The following is a 20,630-nucleotide window of genomic DNA, read 5'->3' as shown; positions in this document are numbered from 1 at the left end:
TCCAGACTATATTTCTGCCCTCCAATCATCTCCTTTGCCAGGGCAGAATTTAAGTCATACACCATCACAACAGTATTCAAAACTGGAAGCATTTTGTTGGTGACTTAAACATAACCCCTCTGGACATTTCTACCTCTCACCTACTCACCACTTTCATTCAAATTATTTTATTATTTGTAAAATTGTCCATCTCCTCCAGGTTATTATAAACTTCTGGTAAGAGAGAAAATCTAACTGCCAAGAGCCTTGTATTTGTATGTAATCATTCAGTTCACACAATATTTTGGTATATAATTGAGAGTGTGTGTGTGTATGTGTGTTTCCATGTCAGAAAATTAAGATGAAAAGGTTAGTGATGTACTCTAGATCACATAGCTAGTGTAGCAGATATAGTAAATGAATCCTGAACTGCCTGGCACTAAATTTACATTGCTTCCTCTATTCTTCACAGCTAAAAGTGTTTTATAGTTATATATCTTTGATTCCTCCCTTTCATTGGCTAAGGTCAAGTCCACAGTTTTTCAAATAATAATTTTAAATAGATGCTAGTTATACACAAATAACTAAAACACTCCCCAGAAATTAATAGAAAATACAGAGGAAGAGAAAGTCATTTTCCTTACATGTTTATTACCAAGTTAATTTTTCACAATTTTCTGATGATGTAGAAGGTAAGACAACCATATTTCACAAGTCTAACACTCAGGCATCTGAAATACACTGGGTGACTGAATTAGACTCCAAAGTCCTTACCTATTTGGAATATCAGGTGGCATCTAATTAAGATGAAATTTAATAAAAATTAATGTTAAATACTACACTCTGATTTTTTTTTTTTAAATCTGCAAGACTTAAAAAGATTTAGGCACATCTAGCCTAAACTTGCTCACTACATTTTAGCATGGGAAACCAAACAAATTATATCCCATTTTTAGAATGATGGTCAGGGTTACTAAGTAAATTGGGAATATCCCATCAAAGGAATTTTGCTTAAGAGAATAAAAGTCTTGGGGAAAATATGATAGTCTTCTTGCTGTATTTTGATATGGTCATGTGGGATAAAAATTGAACTAATTCTCCTTGTTTTTATAGTGGTAGAATTCAGATCAAAAGGCAGAACATGGAGTCAAAAATTTCCTCTTACTACATAACCAAGTTGGCCAAAGACAGAATGAAATACCTGGAGAGTATAAATTTCTTCACTCCTTGAATTTTTTATGCAGAAACTTAAAAACCATTTGTTGGGGATTTTTAAAAAGGGATTTCAGTGTCAGACAGTGCTTATAATCCCATCAAAATCTTGATTATTACTTATGTTCTTCATATTCTTGTAGGAGAGAATTGTTACTGGGACTCTGACAACATTCTCTACCTTCATTCCTGGTTAGGTTATGTTGCCTCACCACACTCTCCCATAGCACAAGCAACCATTGTGTAGCACTTTGCACACATGCTGTTTTCAGAAGTTATTTAGCATGTGTGTTCAAATCCTTTCACTTTAGACTATATGCGCCATGAGGGCAAGGATCATGTCCATCCTGATATTCATGGTTTACCCACCTTTTTGGAGGAAGAAGTGGGTTCCCTTTTCAGAAGCCACTTCTAGATATTCTCTGGTAGTGAAAAAGAGTCAAAGACCAATGGAGTATTGATGCCAACAACACCATGGGATCTAGGGGATGGGCATGGCCCACCTATCTCATGGGTTATTTTGAATGAAGTTTATAAAATTAAAGTCTTTTCCAAAATAGCATTTTACTTTTTTGTACCTAGTTTTCATTCACATTTGTTACTTTATTAGAGAAGTTATTATCCATTAATAAAACTCATATTCCTAATTTGAAGAGGTCAGTTTTTCTAGGCTTTTTCCTAACTTCTCATTAAGCATCTGGGCTAACAGGATTTTGAGCTCCCTCCCATAATTGCTAAAAGTCAAGGTTTAAATATTTTAGAATCAAGGGGATCACTAAGATTCAACCTTACTTTAAAGGAATAAATTAGGCAGAAATACACATACTTAGGATATAGATATTGACTAAATAAAGGGCAAAGACTATACATTTAAACAAAGAGAGAGAGACCTGTTATTACCTGATGACCCTGTTTAGTATTATATAAAAGGAAGATGTATTAGCACTGTCACATTGCATATTACTAGACAGCAAGTAAGAAACTAAATCAAATTTATCTTTAGACCTCTGAAGATTAATGTTAGAGTCCAGAATACTACATCACATTATGACAAATGTTGTATATATCAAAACTCCCATATTCAAATCATTCAAATTACTTTGAAGAAGGCACATGTTACTCTTAGGGTGATCAATACAAATTTCACAGAAGACTTTACTTAGCAGCTGGAGTGAAATGAGCAGGCGGGGAGGAGTCTTGGTAGGTACTATACCACATCCCATCCCTGAATGCAAACAAAATAGAGGAACTTGGTACTATTCCTTCCAGAGCAGGATAATGCTCTTGCCAAAGAATAATCCCAATTACCTACCTCCCTTCAAGATTTATCCAAAGTTAAGGAATTAAATTCCTTTGAGGATCACTGAACATTTCAGAAGTTAATTTAAACCTCTCTGCATGCACTTCAACTGCGGAACAATCTCAGTTCCCACCATCCTTCTCTTTGAAGCCTTGACAAACTCACCAACATGAAACGATTATGATGATCTCATTCTGAACATTTTCCTCAGGGTTTTCATCAGCTCTGCTGGTTACCTTTCTTTCCTTAGAGCAAATTCAATTTCCTATGACTCAGCAAGCAACATTGGATCGGCCCTTCATCTTTTTTTTCCTAAGACGAATTTAAAACCTTTCTCTTCCAAAAGACAAAACTTGGAAAACTCTGCACTGCATCCTTTTTCAAACAATCCTTGATTGATGTGTCATGTTGTGTCACATCACTTTAGGTAACTCCTGTCTCCTTGCATTGTACCCATCAATGAGCAAGTGAGAATGATGGACTGAACTGAACAAGAAACATTAGGATGCAATGTGATGCTTGTTGGACAGGTTTCTTTGAGGTTTTACAACAAATTCTGCCAATGAATACAAATATGAAAGACTTCAGATCATGTTTGCAAACCAAATTGGATACAAATAAGGCCAAGTACAAATGATTTAAAGATTAAAATGCCTGGGACATAGCCCAAACTCTGGAAACAATTTTGCTGTTCATTTCTTCTGGGTATCTTTGGTGAGGATGATGTGTGTTTATTTTAATTTTTTGTTTGTTTCCTTTTATGAATGTTAGAAGTTAGTTACTATAATAAATTCTTTAGAGATCTTTCAGTTGGGGAGATATTTGCCATTAGGTTAGTGTGCAACTGATGCTACAGTGGTCCTAAAACCACAAACAATATACTCCCATCACTGTTCATAGATTTTCCCCTATTTGGTAACACCACTTTAGTATGTAATCACTGACTTAACCTTTTAAAATAGGGTGCTCTTGTCAATTTATAAGTTTTGGCACTATGAGGCAGATGTTGTCTGGAATAGAATATATTTTCTATCAGACATATACCTTCCTATAACACACACAAGTACACATATACATGTATATTTCTTGTCATTCTAATTAGCAATGGAAATTCCACCAAAGTCCCAAGATACATAGGATTGAGGTGTTAATGGCTTACATAGCCCTAGGAATTTTCTAGAGATTAGCTTCATGAGAACTTCTTGTTAATTCTTACTGCCAAGTTAACAAAAAAAAAGCCCTACAGGGTCAGTTCATGTGTGGGAACATTTCCTGTTGATAGAGATGTTCTGTCCTACACTGGTCTAATGTGAGTATCACAGGTTGAGTCAGGAAAAAAAATATAAAGTCATCTGATCGAATTAAGTATTTTTTTCAACTGAACTCAGTCAATCTATAGAAAGATTTTAGACATAGACTCTCATGCAAAAATCTCAGAATAAAGGTAGATTTTTCTGATATTATTATTTTTTACTTGATTGATTAAATTAATAGCTCATGAAGGCATCAGATTTAAGATCTAGTCTGTACTCCTACATGAATCTGAATCACATTTATTAAAATTTCAGTATCTTCTATCTACAGACATGCCACGGTCAGTTTTCAACAAATTTTTTCTAGTGTGAACAGGATAAGAAAAAATATCTCTCATTTATATAGCACCTTTCAATCAGAATGTTCTTTATACACTGTACATGGTAAATTTTTCCTCTCAAAGACATGCATTAAACTCCCACAGATCTATCAGCAATTTCAAGGGCCTATTTTAGGATTATGTTCGAGAAGGGCTTTAGCAGAATAAGAAAGCCTGGTATAGCCCTCACTCAACTTAAGGAAGTTCAAGCTATTTTTATATTGTCAAGTTCTATGCAGAAATATTGTTAAGAACATAATAAAAAATATCCAGTGGCTTTGCAATAGGCAATATGTAGGAGGGAGCCCTGTCACTTAAATAAAAAGAAGCCTAAAATTTTAACTGAGTCAGATCCAGATGAAAGAGGACAAAGTTGACCTCTGATCTTTTCTGGGCAGTCCTTTTTGCCCCCATTTAATCATCCTTTGTCTCTTCCTATTCTCAAGTACCTGAATTCTCATTATATTTTCACTGGTCACCCTATTAAAATTGCTTTCAGGAAAGGACAGGGAATTTACTCAACCCTATATATGTGCAAGTGTTAACAGTTTTATTTGACCTCTCTGGGGTTTTATATTTTAAAAGCTAATAAAACTTGAAGGTGAGGAAGATAATTTCAGGTAGCAAGTTGAAGAGACTGAGCCTTCTCTTTGTCTTTCAGATTGTATAACAGGATAGTCACCAGTTTCATGTATTTTTTTATGTTAGGCTTGTCTTAACCTTATAAATGCAGACTGGCAAAGCTCTGAAATCTCACAGGATGGTTTGGCTTATTCTGAGGCTGATTTGAAAAATGAATTAGAGGTGAGAAAGGGTAGATGATTGATATTTTTTAAAAAGGTCAGATCTTTTTGGGGAACTTAAAAAATGTCTGCCAACTTCAGATATACTTAAGTACATGGTTGGCATTATGTGTGATATAAGTAAATGTATGCTATTAAAACCAAATACAATATAATCAAAGGCAAATTGAATTTACTAAACCTAGGAAGTAGAATTGAGAGTTTATATTGCATGATTATAAGATAATTTGAAAGAAAACTACAAACTAAAACAATACGCAAGGAAGGACAACAAAATATTCTAGCAGGCAACAACGTATAAATTAATAATAATAATGATAAGGAACTAGTATTATGAATGTGCACATTATTTGGCATTTAACACATAAATTTACAATTACCTTCTTATAATATGCCCTTCTAGGTGAGTGATAGCGTAATCCATTTAGGACACAAAGTGAGACATTTTCAATATAAATGGAAAGGAAAAAGAGATTTAGGGAGACAGAAGACAGTTACCCAAAATGGAATTTTGTCAGAACACATAGATTAACAGTCCTTTCCTGGGAGAAGTATCCTGGGATCTTTAATGCTCACTAGTAGCCAGGATCATTCTTTTATTTTTCACTGGAAAGACATATGATATTTTATCCTACTGAAATCTTCCAGTGTTTACTGTTTGCTCAGCATTTTTGCATACCAATGCCTTTTACTGCCTTCTCCAGGAAGAATATATAGTTTACATTTGGATCTGCAGAGTTGCTGAGTAGTCTGACAAAGTCTTTTTGAAAAGGTTGTGTGCTGGGTCATATAATAAGAGATATTATAACCCTCTCTGGCATCTCTCTTTGAGTACTGCAGGACAGTACATTGTTGAATAATGATTGCATGAGCATAGCCAGAACACCCCCAACTCCATCCTTAGTGTTTCCCAAAAGAAAAACTGAAATCTTTGGATAAAATATTTTCTTTGGGAAAAAAAGAAGCTACAGAGAGAGGTTAGATAGCAAGTGCAGGTATACAGCAGGGCAGGTGAATGAAATTTGTCCAGTATATTTGATTCTACTGCTAAACAGAGTAGTGGCCAATTCCTTTCCTATCATTTTAGATCTTTTATTTTTCTCCATTTGTACACATGTCAAACTTCATGAAAATGTTGTAACTCAGCTGCTCCCCAATAATACACAATTTAATCATCCTACCTTTGTACTAATCTGTTCTCTGAATGAATCCAGGGACACTGCTTCTGATTATGTGTACAGAGTTCTACATCTTACAGACTACATAATTAGGTTGCAACACAGTACAATGTAGGTTATAAAATCGTTGAAAAAAATCAGCACAACCTCAGCTTGGTTACCCATACTTTAAAATGGCATATTCTATACTGTAGAGAACAAACATTGTCTCAACTTTCATTTCATATAGAGTTGCAAAGGTAGAAAAAAAATGAACTTCCACTTAAATATTTAAAACACCCTTTTGCCAAATTTGCCTTAAAAGTTCAGATTACTGTATCTGATGCACAGTAATAAGATATTAACATTAAAATGATTTCTAGTCCAATCTCTTGGTATTATAGATAATGAAACTGGGCATAAGTGGAGTTGAGGATTTGACTAACATTGTATAGTAGTTAGTAGAGCATCTAGAGTTTATACTATAGTCTCCTTTTACCAGTAACCAGTTTAGCAATCTAAATAGTCTTACCACATCTTCTAGTCAAGGATATCTCAAGTAAATGCATATATTGAATTAAAAATTTTGTGTTTCTGCCATAATTTATGCATCTCACTTTAGCATATAAAACTTGTAAAACTGTGTAGTAGAGAGACTCTGAGGTGGTTCCCCAATGATTTCTTCCTCTTTGTACTAATGTCCTTGTATATTCAAGTGGGCAGGAATTGTGACTTGCTTCTAACTAACAGAATACAGCAGTTGATGGGCTATTATGCATGATTGTAATTTTTGTCTTCCTAACTAAAAGCCTGCTGCTCATTTTATGAGCTGTCCTATGAAGAGACCTGGGTGGAAAGGAAGTGAGAGCTACCTCTGACATCCAGTAAGGAATTCAGTCTACCATTCACACAGTACGAGGAATTTAATCCTGTCAACAGCTGTGTAAGTAAGCTTTCAAGAAGATTCTTCCCCAGTCAAATGTCAGATAAGTCCTCAACATAGGCCAGAACCTTGACTGAAGCCTTGTGAGAGACCCTGAAGCAGAGGACCCAGCTATGCCATGCCTGAACTCCTGACCCACAGAAATGGTGAGGCAATAAATATGTTTGCTTTAAGCTGTTAATTTTGAGATAATCTGTTATGCAACAATAGATAACTAATACAATTTGCTTTGGGTAAAATAGCAAGGTACAATGTTTAAAGGAGATAAATCTTGTCTACAATCAAGGGAATGTAACTGCAACATACAAACATTAAGTTTTTTCCATACTTCAGGGTAGGTTAAAATCAGAGTCATGAAACCCCTATTAAAATGATCATAAAACAATTGCATAACCATGAATCAGTAAAAGCAATAATAAAAATGGAATTAATAATAGAAGTAAATTATAATTACCTTCCAAAATGTCTTTACACACAACAAATGGTTCTTTGAATGTCACTCTTTACTTGCCTATAGATCCCCTTACTGAAGTGCTCAGATTGTCATCTCCAGGAAGCCACCTCTGACCTCCAGTGTCTGTGTATGGTCTTGGCTTCATTTGCCCTCCCTAAGAACTTACTGGTTGCATCAGTTATGCAGCACCTAAAATATGTTACTGATAATACTGATGGGTGCACAGACCCATATCCTGTCTCCCTAATATGCCCTTCTAAGTAAGTGAAACTTCCTGAGGTCATGTATAATATCTTTTACCTCTCTAATACCAGCATAATATATAGACATTTATGACAGACAAGATGCTCACATATCTGTCTTTGTAGGTTATGTTGCTGATGTTATCAATAGAAATAATGTCTCTTTTATTTAAGGGAAAATTCAAATATCAAAAGTTTTCAAGACATGAGGAAGTCTATTTGCATTATAGTAGGAAATTAGGTAGTTTGCTTAGTATTTTCAGACCTAGACCCTCCTTGACACTGGTGTATTTACCATCACCTAGTCAGCCACCTATGCATTATACACAGCCTAGTTGTAAAACCAGCTCTGAAAAAAAATAGCTAGTTCCTCTGAGCAATTATTGATTTTTCTTCTGGCATTCAGGCAGCTAATTAGACTAACACTTTATCCCATCTTTAAATTTTGTGATAGCCTTGTGACCCTGGCATGAGTGAGACCAACATGCTACTAGGTAGCATTTTGCTATATGACCTTATGGTTAATCATCAAGGTATGCTGCTTGAAGTCACAAATTTTACTAGGAGAAACACATGAAATTGGTTGATAGACTGATACCCCAATCCTGATGCTAATGCATTTAAACACAAGAGGACTCATGAACAGCGTACACAATAAATTTAAGTATTGATTACTTCTTTTGAAGGTCAGTCTCCTCTAATCCTTTGAATCTGTTGAAAATTTGTAAGGTTAATTACTCCTAATTTAATAGCAAATCATGTTTGTCATAAACAAGATTTAATAAAAATTTTTAAACCGAGAAAAAAGTTATAAATACCAACCAAAAATCTACCTCTCATAGAGAATCATTGTTAGTATGTTGGAGTACTTTATGGAAAATTCAAATCATACTGTATAGGAAATGTTTGTGTTTTTCTTTGGACATTGGCATATAATTTTTCTTCTGTCTGGAACATTCTTCCAAACATTCTTTGTCTGCTTAAATCCTATTCATCCTTCTTGTCTCATACTAGACAACCATTGAGGAAGTCTTGACAAATCACAGTTGATTTTGACCCAACAAGCTGTGCTCACCAAATTTTTATTATGTTCTCTTAGTACCTTTCTCTTTTATCTCAACAAATACACACACAATATCACATTTAAATTGCCTGATTCTTTGTTTAACTCTAGAGCTAGGCTACAATCCTCATGAGAGCAAAGACAATGTTTTGCACAAAACTGTACTGCCAAAATAGGCCTGTATCAAAATAGTAATAAACATTTCATAAATGAATGTCTTGGCAAATGAATGGCCTGTTTTAATACATAAATTAAATTATGAGTATATTTGATGATGATCAAATATTGAGAATAATATTTTGAATAGCTGTGTAATATTCCATCACATGAATGGACAATTGTTTATTGAGAAATTCTTTTTGGTTGGTCATTGATGTTATTTCTAATGCTTTGCTATTTTAGATAGCAATTCAGTGGTGGTTCATTTTGTAATATAATACTAATCTCTTCTTCTGATAATTTCCATAGAATATATTCCTACAAATAGAATATTTTTAAGCCTCTTGATACTACTGCCAGATTAGTTTTTTTGGAAAGAGTAATGATTAGTAATGTTAACAGTGGGTATAATTTATTTCTTATCATTTTCTTATTTTATATGTGACAGCATCAGTTTTCATGTTATAGTTAAGTGATGAAGGTCAAATATTCTGTTCATGTATTTATTGCTTATCTGTTACAATAATTTACATGTCTTCATTTATTATAATTATTTCCATTTCTCATCTATAGTTTGTCTGCCAATATCCCTGGTTCATTTGTTTATTGGAGTGGCATTTGATTTGTGGAATTATTTTTATGCCTGTATATTCTGCTACACAATGGCAGAAACTAGAAGCTTCTACATGAGCCAAGTAGCATACAGGTTAAAATAAACACATGTTCAGATCCACCAGAGGACAGACAGCAGAAGCAAGAAGAACTACAATTCTGCAGCCTGTGGAACAAAAACCACATTCACAGAAAGATAGACAAGATGAAAAGGCAGAGGAATATGTACCAGATGAAGGAACAAGATAAAACAGCAGAAAAACAACTAAATGAAATGGAAATAGGCAACCGTCCAGAAAAAGAATTCAGAATAATGATAGTGAAGATGATCCAGTGTCTCAGAAAAATAATGGAGGCAAAGATCGAGAAGATACAAGAAATGTTTAACAAAGACCTAGAATTAAAGAACAAACACTTAAAATAATTAAAGAAAAAACAAACAGAGATGAACAACACAGTAAGTGAAATGAAAAATACGCTACAAGGAATCAATAGCAGAATAACTGAGACAGAAGAATGGATAAGTGACCTGGAAGACAGAATGGTGAAATTCACTGCAGCAGAACAGAATAAAGAAGAAAGACTGAAAAGAAATGGAGACAGCCTAAGAGACTTCTGGGACAACAATAATTGTAACAACATTCGCATTATAGGGGTCGCAGAAGGAGAAGAGAAAGAAAAGGACCCGAGAAAATATTTGAAGAGATTATAGTCAAAAACGTCCCTAACATGGGAAAGGAAATAGCCACCCAATTCCAGGTAAAGCAAAGAGTCCCAGGTAGGATAAACCCAAGGAAAAACATGCTGAGACATATAGTAATCAAATTGGCAAACATTAAGGCAAAGAAAAATTATTGAAAGCAAAAAGGGGAAAATTACAAATAACATACAAGGGAACTCCCATAAGGTTAACAGCTGATTTCTCAGCAGAAACTCTAAAAGCCAGAAGGTGGTGGCATGATATATTTAAAGTGATGAAAGGGAAAAAGCTACAACCAAGATTACTCTACCCAGCAAGGATCTCATTCAGATTTGATGGAAAAATCAAAAGCTTTACAGACGAGCAAAAGCCAAGAGAATTCAGCACCACCAATCCAGCTCTACAACAAATGCTAAAGGAACTTTTCTAAGTGAGAAACACAAGAAAAGAAAAGAACCTACAAAAAAAAAAAATGACAATTAAGAAAATGGTAATAGGCACATACATATCGATAATTATGTTAAACGTGAATGGATTAAATGCTCCAACCAACAGGCTCACTGAATGGATACAAAAACAAGACCCGTACACATGCCGTCCACAAGAGACCCACTTCAGACCTAGGGACACATACAGACTGAAAGTGTGGGGATGGAAAAAGATATTCCATGCAAATGAAAATCAAAAGAAAGCTGGTGTAGCAATACTCATATCAGATAAAATAGACTTTAAAATAAAGAATATTACAAGAGACAAGGAAGGACACTACATAATGATCAAGGGATCAATCCAAGAAGATATAACAATTATAAATATATATGCACGAAACATAGGATCACCTCAATACATAAGGCAATGGCTAACACCTCTAAAAGAGGAAATCAACAGTAATACAATAATAGTGAGGGACTTTAACACCTCACTTACACCAATGGACAGATCATCCAAACAGAAAGTTAATAAGGAAACACAAGTTTTAAATGATACAATAGACCGGATAAATTTAATTGATATTTATAGGACAATCCATCCAAAAACAGCAGATTACACTTTCTTTTCAAGTGCGCACAGAACATTCTCCAGAATAGATCACATTCTGGGTAACAAATCAAGCCTCAGTAAATTTAAGAAAATTCAAATCATATCAAGCATCTTTTCTGACCACAATGCTATGAGATTAGAAATCAATTACAGAGAAAAAAACATAAAACACATGAACACATGGAGGCTAAAAAATACGTTACTAAATAACCAAGAGATCACTGAAGAAATCAAAGAGGAAATCAAAAAATACTTAGAGACAAATTACAATGAAAACAAGATGATCCAAAAAATATGGGATACAGCAAACACAGTTCTAAGAGGGAAGTTTATAGTTATACAAGCCTACCTCAAGAAACAAGAAAAATCTCAAATAAACAATCTAAACTTACAGCTAAAGGAACTAGAGAAAGAAGAACAAACAAAACCCAAAGATGGCAGAATGAAAGAAATCATAAAGATCAGAGCAGAAATAAATGAAATAGAAACAAAGAAAACAAAAGCAAAGATCAATAAAAATAAAAGCTGTTTTTTTGAGAAGATAAAATTGATAAACCATTAGCCAGACTCATCAAGAAAAAGAGGGAGAGGATTTAAATCAATAAAATTAGAAATGAAAAAGGAGAAGTTACAACAGACACAGCAGAAATACAAAGCATCCTAAGAAACTATTACAAGCAACTCTGTGCCAATTAAAGTGGACAACCTGCAAGTAATGGACACATTCTTAGAAAGGTATAACCTTCCAAGACTGAACCGGGAAGAAATAGAAAATATGAACAAACCAATCACAAGCAATGAAATTGAAACTGTGATTAAAAATTTTCCAACAAACAAAAGTCCAGGACCAGATGGCTTCACAGGTGAATTCTATCAAACATTTAGAGAAGAGCTAACACCCATCCTTCTCAAACTGTTCCAAAAATTGCAGAGGAAGGAACACTCCCAAACTCTTTCTATGAGGCCACCATCACCCTGATACCAAAACCAGACAAAGATACCACACAAAAAAGAAAATTAAAGAACAATATCACTGATGAATATAGATGCAAAAATCCTCAACAAAATACCAGCAAACAGATTCCAACAACACATTAAAAGGTTCATACACCATGATCAAGTGGGATTTATCCTAGTGATGCAAGGATTCTTCAATATATGCAAATAAATCAATGTGATACAGCATATTAACAAATTGAAGGATAAAAACCATATGATCATTTCAATAGAGGTAGAAAAAGGTTTTGACAAAATTCTACACATATTTATGATAAAAACTCTCCAGAAATTAGGCATAGAGGGAACTTACCTCAACATAATAAAGGCCATATACGACAAACCCACAGCAAACATCATTCTCAATGATGAAAAACTGAAAGCATTTCCTCTAAGATCAGGTACAAGACAAAGATGTCCACTCTCACCACTATTATTCAACATAGTTTTGGAAGTCCTAGCCACAGTAATCAGAGAAGAAAAGAAAATAAAAGGAATACAAATTGGAAAACAAGAAGTAAAACTGTCACTGTGTGCAGATGACATGATACTATTCATAGAGTATCCTAAAGATGCTACCAGAAAACTACTACAGCTAATCAATGAATTCAGTAAAGTTTCAGAATACAAAATTAATGCACAGAAATCTCTTGCATTCCTATACACTAATGATGAAAAATCTGAAAGAGAAATTAAGGAAACACTCCCATTTACCATTGCAACAAAAAGAATCAAATGCCTAGGAATAAACCTACTTAAGGAGACAAAAGACCTGTATGCAGAAAACTATAAGACACTGATGAAAGAAATTAAACAGATGGAGAGATATACCATGTTATTGGATTGGAAGAATCAATATTGTGAAAATGACTCTACTACCCAAAGCAATCTACAGATTCAATGCAATCCTTATCAAATTACGAATGGCATTTTTTACAGAACTAGAACAAAAAAATCATAAAATTTGTATGGAGACACAAAAGACCCGGAATAGCCAAAGCAGTTTCGAGGGAAAATAACGGAGTTGGAGGAATCAGACTCGCTGACTTCAGACTATACTACAAAGTTACAGTAATCAAGACAGTATGGTACTGGCACAAAATAAGAAATATGGATCAATGGAACAGGATAGAAAGCCCAGAGATAAACGCATGCACCTATGGTCAACTAATCTATGACAAAGGAGGCAAGGATATACAATGGAGAAAAGACAGCCTCTTCAATATGTGGTGCAGGGAAAACCGGACAGCTACATGTAAAAGAATGAAATTAGAACACTCCTTAACACCATACACAAAAAAAAACTCAAAATGGATTAGTTACCTAAATGTAAGACTGGACAGTATAAAACGCTTAGAGGAAAACATAGGAAGAACACACTTTGACATAAATCACAGCAAGATATTTTTTGATTCACCTCCTAGAGTAATGGAAATAAAAACAATAATAAACAAGTGGGACCTAATGAAACTTAAAAGCTTTTGCATAGCAAAGGAAACCATAAACAACACAAAAAGAAAACCCTTAGAATGGGAGAAAATATTTGCAAATGAATCAATGGACAAAGGATTAATCTCCAAAATATATAAACAGCTCATGCAGCTCAATATTAAAAAAAATAAAACAACCCAATCCAAAAATGGGCAGAAGACCTAAATAGACATTTCTCCAAAGAAGACATACAGATGGCCAAGAAGCACATGAAAGCTGCTCAACATCAATAATTATTAGAGAAACGCAAATCAAAACTACAATGAGTTATCACCTCACACCAGTTAGAATGGGTATCATCAGAAAATCTACAAACAACAAAAGCTGGAGAGAGTGTGGAGAAAAGGGAACACTCTTGCACTGTTGGTGGGAATGTAAATTGATACAGCAACTATGGAGAACAGTATAGAGGTTCCTTAAAAACCTAAAAATAGAACTACCACATGACACAGCAATCCCACAACTGGGCATATACCCAGAGAAAACCATAATTCAAAAAGACACATGAACACCAATGTTCATTGCAGCACTATTTACAATAGCCAGGTCATGGAAGCAACCTAAATGCCCATCAACAGATGAATGGATAAAGAAGTTGTGGTACATATATACAATGGAATATTACTCAGCCATAAAATGGAATGAAAGCAGGTCATTTGAGACATGGATGGATCTAGAGACTGTCATACAGAGTGAAGTATGTCAGAAAGAGAAAAACAAATATATTAACGCATATATGTGGAACCTAGAAAAATGGTACAGATGAACCAGTTTGCAGGGAAGAAATAGAGAAAAAGATGTAGAGAACAAACCTATGCACACCAAGGGGGGACAGTGGTGGTGGTGGGAGGGGAGGTGTTGTGTGATGAATTGTGAGAACGGAATTGACATATATACACTAATATGTATAAAATGGATAGCTAATAAGAACCTGCTGTATAAAAAAATAAATAAAATTAAACAAAAAAACAAATAAACACATGTTCATTTATTTGTAATGATGCACACATGACGGGCATGTATTTTTCTGAAATAAAGTAGATAACTATTCCTATGGTAAAACTTATGAGACAATAAAAGATGTGTCTGCTGCAGATATCAGCTAATTCCTACCATGTTCTGATATATTCTAGGACCTTTAAGTGAAATAGCGCTCCCTCTTTAAAACTTCTCAATGATTTCTTCTTCCTTAATATTTTTTTATGATTTACACAAACTTTTCACATTCACTCATCATATTGCTTTTAGATTATGCACTGATTTAATTTTATTCCTCTGAATGACCAGGAAGCCACCTTTGTAATCTCACATCTAGCCCATATCTGACAAATTTTGTTAAGATATGTAGTTTAAAAAATACTGAATAATGAGTGAATGAATCAGTCAAGTAATTAAGATGCATTTCCATTTATATTGTCATTGCAGATAGTGGGTGTATAAAGGAATAAGAAAACCAAATTTTGATGACTGGCATATGTTAAGAAATATATAGACTCTGACCTTTGTCTGTGTCTCTATGGGTTTTTTTTAGCATCTTTTTTTGAGTATAATTTCTTTACAATGTTGTGTTAGTTTCTGCTGTATTACAAAGCGAATCAGCTATACATATGCATATATCCCCATATCTCCTCCCTCTTGCATCTCCCTCCCACACTCCCTATCCCACCCCTCTAGGTGGACACAAAGCACCAAGCTGATCTCCCTGTGCTATGTGTCTGCTTCCCACTAGCTATCTATTTTACATTTGGTAGTGGGTATATGTCCATGCCACGCTCTCACTTCTTCCCAGCTTCCCCTCCCCCTACTCTTGTCCTCAAGTCCATTTTCTAGGTCTGCGTCTTTATTCCTATCCTGCCCCTAGAGTCGTCAGAACCAATTTTTTCTTTTTTTTTTATATTCCATGTTTATGTGTTAGCATATGGTATTTGTTTTTCTCTTTCTGACTTACTTCACTCTGTATGACAGACTCTAGGTCCATCCACCTCACTACAAATAACTCAATTTCGTTTCTTTTTATGGCTGAGTAATATTCCATTTTATATATGTGCCGCATCTTCTTTATCCATTCATCTGTTTATGGAAACTTAGGTTGCTTCCATGTCTTGGCTATTGTAAATAGAGCTGCAATGAACATTGTGGTACATGACACTTTTTGAATTATGGTTTTCTCAGGGTATATATGCCCAGTAGTGGGATTGCTGTGTTGTATAGTATTTCTAATTTTAGTTTTTTGAGGAACCTCCATATTGTTCTCCATAGTGGCTGTATCAATTTACATTCCCACCAAGGGTGCAAGACAGTTCCTTTTTCTTCACACCCTCTACAGCATTTATTGTTTGTAGATGTCTTGATGATGGGCATTCTGACCAGTGTGAAGTCAGATTTGCATTCTCTAATAATTAGTGCTGCTGAGCATCCTTTCATGTGTTTATTGGCAATCTGTATATCTACTTTGGAGAAAAGTCTATGTAGGCCTTTTGCCCATTTTTGGATTGGGTTGTTTGTTTTTTTGATATTGAACTACATGAGCTGCTTGTATGTTTTCGAGATTAATCCTTTGTCAGTTGCTTCATTTGCAAATATTTTCTCCCACTCTGAGGGTTGTCTTTTCATCTTTTTAATGGTTTCCTTTGCTGTGCCAAAGGTTTTAAGTTTCATTAAGTCCCATTTGTTTATTTTTGTTTTTATTTCCATTTCTGTAAGAGGTGGGTCAAAAAGGATCTTGCTGTGTTTTACGTCATAGTGTTCTGCCTATGTTTTCCTTAATAGTTTGACAGTGTTTGGCCTTACCTTAGGTCTTTAATCCATTTTGAGTTTATTTTTGTGTATTGTGTTAGGAAGTGTTCTAATTTCATTCTTTTACATGTAGCTGTCCAGTTTTCCCAGCAAAATTTATTGAAGAAGCTGTCTTTTCTCCACTGTATATTCTTGCCTCCTTTATCAAAGTTAAGGTGACCATATGTGCATGGGTTTATCTCTGGGCTTTCTCTCCTGTTTCATTGATCTATATTTCTTTTTTTTTGTGCCAGTACCATACTGTCTTGATTACTCTTGCTTTGTAGTATAGTCTGAAGTCAGGGAGCCTGATTCCTCCGGCTCTGTTTTTCTTTCTCAAGATTGCTTTGGCTATTCCAGGTCTTTTGTGTTTCCATACAAATTGTGAAATTTTTTGTTCCAGTTCTCTGAAAAATGCCAGTGGTAGTTTGATAGGGCTTGCATTGAATCTGTAGATTGCTTTGGGTAATACAGTCATTTTCACAATATTGATTCTTCCAATCCAATAACATGGTATATCTCTCCATCTGTTCGTATCATCTTTAATTTCTTTCATCAGTGTCTTATAGCTTTCTGCATACAGGTCTTTTGTCTCCTTGAGTAGGTTTATTCCTAGGTATTTGATTCTTTGTGTTGCAAAGGTAAACGGGAGTGTTTCCTTAATTTCTCTTTCAGATTTTTCATCATTAGCTTATAGGAATGCAAGAGATTTTTGTGCATTAATTTTGTATCCTGATACTTTACCGAATTCATTGATTAGCTCTAGTAGTTTTCTGGTAGCATCTTTAGCATTCTCTATGTATAGTATCATGTCATCTGCAAACAGTGGCAGTTTTACACTTCTTTCCCCATTTGGATTCCTATTATTTCTTTTTCTTCTCTGATTTCCGTGACTAAAACTTCCAAAACTACATTGAATTATAGTGGTGAGAGTGAACAACCTTGTTTTGTTCCTGATTTTAGTGGAAATGGTTTCAGTTTTTCAGCATTGAGAATGCTGCTGGCTGTGGGTTTGCCATATATGGCCTTTATTATGTTGAGGTAAGTTCCTTCTATGTCTACTTTCTGGAGGGTTTTTATCATAAATGGGTGTTGAATTTTGTTGAAAGTGTTTTCTGCATCTATTGAGGTGATCATATGGTTTTTATCCTTCAATTTGTTAATATGGTTTATCAAATTGATTGATTTGCATATATTGAAGAATTCTTGGACTCCTGGGATAATCCCCACTTGATCATGGTGTATGAACCTTTTAATGTGCTGTTGGATTCTGTTTGCTAATGTTTCATTGAGGATTTTTGCATCTATGTTCAACAGTGATATTGGCCTGTAGTTTTCTTTCTTTGTGACATCTTTGTGTGGTTTTGGTATCAGGGTGATGGTGGCCTTGTAGAATGAGTTTGGGAGTGTTCCTTCCTCTGCTAAACTTTGGAAGAGTTTGAGAAGGATAGGTGTTAGCTCTTGTCTAAATGTTTGATAGAATTTGCCTGTGAAGCCATCTGGTCCTAGGTTTTTCTTTGTTGGAAGATTTTTAATCACTGTCTCAATTTCAGTGCTTGTGATTGATTATATTTTCTATTTCTTCCTGGTTCAGTCTCGGAACATTGTGCTTTTCTAACAATTTATCGATTTCTTCCAGGTTGTTCATATTATTGGCATATAGTTGCTTGTAGAAATCTCTCATGATCCTTTGTATTTCTTCGTTGTCAGTTGTTACTTCTCCCTTTTCATTTCTAATTCTATTGATTTGACTCTTCCTTTTTTTCTTGATGAGTCTGGCTAATGGTTTATCAATTTTGTTTATCTTCTCAAAGAAACAGCTTTTAGTTCTATTGATCTTTGCTATTTCTTTCCTTCATTTCTTTTCCATTAATTTCTGATCTGATCTTTATGATTTCTTTCCTTCAGCTAACTTTGGGGTTTTTTTGTTCTTCTTTCTCTACTTGCTTTAGGTGTAAGGTTAGGTTGTTTATTTGAGATGTTTCTTGTTTCTGGAGGTAGGGTTGTATTCCTATATACTCCCCTCTTAGAACTATTTTTGCTTCATCCCATAATTTTTTGGGTTGTTGTGTTTTCATTGTCATTTGTTTCTAGGTATTTTTTGATTTCCTCTTTGATTTCTCCATGATCTCTTGGTTATTTATCTCTATGCTTTTTAGAAACATCATTTTCTTTATTAAGCACTTATGTCAGTTACCATTAATAATATAGAAATCTTGATGTGTTTACATGGGTTAAGTATTTTTTTCCTCCCATGACCTTTCAGATGTTTCTGGTCACTTTATATCCTCAGCGGAAACTATTTTTCCAAAGGCAATAATGCTTTTTAAGACAGTGTATGGTGGGGCTATAGGCAATCCTTGCAGGCAAACTCTTATTTCCACTGAATTGTGTCATAGCGCATGGTTAAAAATGTGTTTTTCATTAGAGTGTTGCTGACCTGGGAGCACATTTTCAGTAAGAGTATTTACTAAGTTGGAATACCATTTAGAGTAAAAAAAAAAAAACAAAAAACAAAAAACCATCTTTTAACTTTTTTCCATATTTACAGTAATTCAATTTCATGAGTGTTTCTTTAGCCGTCCACAAGGAATCTACTCTCTAATCAAGTCTAATTGGTGTTTTCCCTGGAGTTAAGAATTATACACACAGAGTAAAGAACAAAGTCGGCTTAAAGATTTTAGAGGAAAAGGGAGGAATTTTTTGAGAAATGAGTAAGATTTGGATTGATTATTGTTAAATCCTGACGTACTTACACCTAAGTTCAAAATATTGTTCATTCACAATATCTCTGAACTCAAAAGACACTTATAAAAAACTAATGAAGTATTGGATGTTAGTGCTGGGTCCAGAGGCATAACACTACCTAAAAAGATGGCATTATTGCATTAAGATTAGAAATTGTTAGATATTTTTTGCTAGTTTAAAGTCCTGGGAAATGTACTGAAATGAATTTTTTTTTTTTTTTTTTTTTTTTTTTTACTGAAGTATCTCTATTAGACATAACATTATAAGAAAAAAATTTAATTTCCATTATCCTTAGATAAAAATATTAAAAAACTCAAAGGATAATATAATGAGTATCTACATATCTGATGCTCAAAATTAACATATAATGTCTATGATTTTCATATTTGCCTCAGAACATTTTTGTTAATAAATTCTTATACACAAAGTTGAACATCATTCTTGATTCTCTTGCCCTTACTCCCCTCCTGTCATCCTACTTTCCTCCTTCATAAGAGGCAGCTACCATATCATGAAATTTTAATATATCTCTCCATGTTTTTATATATTAAATGCTTATTGTGATTCTAAAAGTAGTATATTGTATTTTTATTTATGTACTTTAACCTTTAACTCTGGCTGAATTTTTTTCTTGGCTTATAAATAAAAAAATTGCTCTGGAACTTGGTAAAAAATAACAGATTGTTGGTTTACAGAGATAGAGGTTGGGGAGTGGGTGAAATGGTTGAAGGTAGTTCCAAGGTACAAACTTCCAGTTATAAAATACATGTCTTGGGAATGTAATGTGCAGCATGGTGACTATAGTTAAAAATACTGGATTGTATATTTGCAAGTTGCTAAGAGAATAGATCTTAAAATTTCCCTTCACAAGAAAAAAATTGTAAATATATGAGATTATGGAAGTTAACTAGACATATTATTGGCCATCATTTCACAATATATACATAGATCAAACCATTGTGTTGTCCACCTGAAACTAGTATTAATATGAAATGTCAATAATATCTCAATAACAATTTTTAATCTAAAAATAAAACAATAATGGATATAAATTGATGACATGCAATAGAAAGGAGATGATGGTGCAGTGAAGACCACATTGATAAATTGGTTAAAATAAAGGTTTCCAGTCTTTAGTTTTTCAAATTTTAAAATTAACATTTTTTATAGTTTGTACACTAAAGAAGATACAGGCATACCTTATTTTATTGCACTTCACTTTATTACGCTTTGCAGATATTGTGTTTACTTTACAAATTAAAGATTTGTGACAATACTGTGTCAAGTTTATCAGCGACAATTTTCCAACAGCACTTGTTCAC

General features: G+C 34.1%; 1 protein-coding gene across 1 annotated transcript in view; it reads right to left on the bottom strand.

The window, feature by feature from the left end:
* Window positions 1-20,630, bottom strand: part of LRRTM4 (leucine rich repeat transmembrane neuronal 4) — an 836,430-nt gene that overhangs the window by 122,466 nt on the left and 693,334 nt on the right. The window lies entirely within an intron of this gene.

The sequence above is a fragment of the Balaenoptera ricei genome, chromosome 13, assembly GCF_028023285.1.
Source record: "Balaenoptera ricei isolate mBalRic1 chromosome 13, mBalRic1.hap2, whole genome shotgun sequence".
NCBI classification, from domain to species: Eukaryota; Metazoa; Chordata; class Mammalia; order Artiodactyla; family Balaenopteridae; genus Balaenoptera; species Balaenoptera ricei.
Note: the sequence above shows the minus strand (reverse complement) of the source record. Positions and strands in the feature narration are given on the sequence as shown.